Below are 4,058 nucleotides of genomic sequence, written 5' to 3' on the forward strand. Positions count from 1 at the left end.
CGACTGAGGACAGCCTTTCGTGACTCCCTTTTCAAGAGAATACAAACTGTCAATAGGCTGCCCAGCTTGAGAGGTAAGTTTGGAGAAACGTAAGGTAAGTAATACATATTTTCAGAACTCAAATCACCTGGTGAAAAGCAATCCATTATGTCGTAATGAAGGCAACTGGAAGCTTCCAAAACGTTGCCGAGAAAATTTATAGCTGCAACATCGCTTTTAAATAACTTTCACTGGGCCAAATCATTAGAGAGAGCACTTCACCAGAAATTCATACTTTAAAAAATGGGGATAAGGCATGTTCCCGACTAGCTGATTTTATTTCATCATCATCATCATCCTTTATTGATTTCAACATAGCAGACAAAATAGCAGCCTGAATAGCGTTGAAATTTACAACATAAAAACCGTATATATACAATAAGAAACAATATCTAAAGTAGTAAACAACATCTCCGACGTTAAGTAACCATTGTTACTGCCTACATGTCTACAGTCTTGTTGTACAGCTTGATAGCTGTGTGCAGGAAAGAGTTCTGAAGTCTTTTAGTTCTAGCTGGGGGGATGGAGAAAGTGTTTTTGTTTCTCAGTGATCGTCCCGTGGCAGTTGATCTGGAAGGTGGAACCATGTCGTGTAGGGGATGGTCAACATCCAACATTTGTGTGAAAAGTTTGACAGCTGCATCCTCGCGTCGCGACTGGAGGGTGGGTAGGTCGGGCACATCGCGCCTGCCCGCTCGGCTGATGATCCGTAGAGCCCGCTGTTGGACTCTCTGCATTGCGCGTTCCTGTTCCTTGCTACAGCCTACAAGGAGGACATTACCGTACTCGAGGACTGGGCGCACGAGGGACACGTAGATAGTCACTAGGTCGGCGACACTGGTCCCTTGCTTTGCAAGTAGTCTCAAGAAGTGCAGTCTACGGGAGGCTTTAGTAACCATTGAGGTTACTTGTTCTTGCAGGGTGAGATTTTTGTCCAAGATGAAGCCCAGACCTTTTGCGGAGGCGACCCACGGAACGCACACACCCCCGAGGGTTAACCTTGGTGGGCTGGGAACGGATCTGCAGACACAGATTTGTAGCAGTTGGCTCTTCTTCCCGTTTAGCAACATGTTGTTGGTGTCAGCCCACGAGTCGAGATGAGATGTCTCTTCCTCAAGTGATTTGTCTTCGATGGCTTGAGGTACTGACAGAGTTCTGGACATTCCGACATCGTCCGCATAGCCCACATTCATAGTGTCAGGATGTACTGTTGTCCTTGAGCTCATAAAGAGTAGGAAAAGGTACGGGGACAGTACACCACCTTGTGGGACACCAGACGTCGGCTCCTTCCAGGAACTGGCCACGCCATTGACTACTACCCTCTGACGCCGACCGCTGAGGTAGCTGTGGATCCAAGACACCATGCGTGGACTGGCCTGGATATCGATCACACGCTGTAGCAGTATGGCATGATCGACTCGATCGAAGGCTTTAGACATGTCAGCAAATAAAGCTCTGACCAGAGTTGGCTTCTTAGAATCCAGAGCAGTTAGCCAAGTTTGTACCATACGCACAAGAGCGATCGTAGTTGAAGAGCCCCTCATGTACGCGTACTGGTCTTTAATGACGGCGCGTAAGGAAGGAAGAAGTCTCTTCAGGATGCATCGCTCCATCAACTTAGCCAGCACAGACAGTAGAGAAATGGGTCGCATGTCGCAAACATCAGTTGCTCCCGCGGACTTCGGGACAGGTGCAATGTTGGCTGATTTCCATATGAGGGGCACTGTACCGTCTTCGTACGAGGCATTGAAGAGGTGTGTTATGATGGGTGCAAGATCTTCAGCGTGTTCTTTAAGGATCCAACTGGGGAGATCGTCCGGACCTATTTCTTTGGATTCGCTCTTTTTTTCTTACTTAAAAAATCCTACTTTTGCCATTTAGTATATGAATGAATCCCAAACGCTAATATTGTGACAAGACCATTAGATAATGCTCTTGTCTTCCCAATTGTTAAGACTGTCCTTTTTATTGAAACACTTAAAATGTGCAATTTAATGCTCGAAATGTCAAACAGCCTAAAATGTTGACTGAGGAAAGGTTTCAAACTATATGAGAAAGTTTGTTTCTTTTTCGCTACTATTTCGCCACTCCGTTATCATCCTGCAACAATTTGAGAACCAAGGGATTAGATATGATATGATTTAATCTTCTTATCTTGTCCACACGGCGCCGCCATGAAAATGTCAATGAAAGAAAAACGAGTAAACAACCTCCATGTTAATATTAATATGCAAACAGCCAGCTCCAGACAATCAGCACAGTCATATCAGTAATATTCACCATTATTGTAGCAGTTACTCAATCATCAGGGATAGGATTTTAGAAATGGTCAGACGTTTTAAGGAGGATCCTCTACCTTTCGTCAGTGACTCTGAACAGATCTGTTGAAGAGCAAGTTTTATACCCATCCTAACTTTGAATCGATATATCAATTGTAAGGAGATGAAGACAAATTTTGGATAGTCAAATAGGAAACAAAAATAAGACTATGTCAAAAGATGGTTGATGCAAATGAGTCAATTAGCTCATGTATTTTATGACAGGACGGAGGCTACCTGGACGTCTGGCCGTTTCCAAAATGATATCCAGTTGCATCTAAATCAGTAACTGCCGTTATGCGTATCGCATTGCCTGGATGTCCTAACTTAAGTTAACTTAAGTTAACTAAACTTAACTTAAGTTAATTAAGCGATATCTGTTTGCCGCGCGTTTCATTCCGCTGCAAAATCACTCAGCCGCAGTGACGCCGCGAACGTGCTCTACAAGATCTCAACCAACATCGCAGCCACCCCAAAAAGCGCCACACACTATGAGGGGCTGTCAGCTCCTTCTCGTACTGAGAATAACCTGGCCTTCTACCCTCCGTTATCCCGAGTAGACTTTCGCCTGAACTGAACTTAGCGCCCCAACCAGGAGTAGAGGTCAGCAAATCAAGAAAAGAAAACAACACAAGAAATACAAAACCCTCTCAATCACATACAGAAGTGTGTCGACAAGGGATCGTTTGTTTCATCTTATTTTCCAGTAGTGGCATTAAATACTTTATGAAAGTACGAGTATTTTTGGAGGAACCTGAAGCCCGTAAAATAAGCAAGGTCTTTTCGAAACCAATTGCAAAACAATAAAGAAATACCAAAAAACGACCAACCCCTCCATAAAAAAACAGTGATGAAATGTACGTCCGGTATTGAGGTTAAATTTCAGAGTTTCTACTGTTTTGATACTTAAGAAGAGAGGATGTACTGAATATTGATTGCTCCGGCAAAAAGGTTATGAACTAGAAAGGCAACATTTTTGAAAAAAATGCAGGATAAATGTCCGAAAAAGCGACCCCTGACGATTGGACTTCCAAAATTTCAGAAAAAATGTGCGTTACTTTCAACACTTGAATATCATAGTAAGACACGCGGGCAAACGGTAGAAAATGATCTGAGGACCCAAAATTACTTTGGGACTTTTCTACAAACGAATGAAGGCTCACCTGGGGGTAACCGCTAACCGCTAAGCGAACCCTTCGGTAACCGCAAAAAAGCGACCCCTGACGATTGGACTTCCAAAATTTCAGAAAAAATGTGCGTTACTTTCAACACTTGAATATCATAGTAAGACACGCGGGCAAACGGTAGAAAATGATCTGAGGACCCAAAATTACTTTGGGACTTTTCTACAAACGAATGAAGGCTCACCTGGGGGTAACCGCTAACCGCTAAGCGAACCCTTCGGTAACCGCAAAAAAGCGACCCCTTACGATTGGACTTCCAAAATTTCAGAAAAAATGTGCGTTACTTTCAACACTTGAATATCATAGTAAGACACGCGGGCAAACGGTAGAAAATGATCTGAGGACCCAAAATTACTTTGGGACTTTTCTACAAACGAATGAAGGCTCACCTGGGGGTAACCGCTAACCGCTAAGCGAACCCTTCGGTAACCGCAAAAAAGCGACCCCTTACGATTGGACTTCCAAAATTTCAGAAAAAATGTGCGTTACTTTCAACACTTGAATATCATAGTAAGAC

This window comes from Branchiostoma floridae, chromosome 10, assembly GCF_000003815.2.
Source record: "Branchiostoma floridae strain S238N-H82 chromosome 10, Bfl_VNyyK, whole genome shotgun sequence".
Lineage (NCBI taxonomy): Eukaryota > Metazoa > Chordata > Leptocardii > Amphioxiformes > Branchiostomatidae > Branchiostoma > Branchiostoma floridae.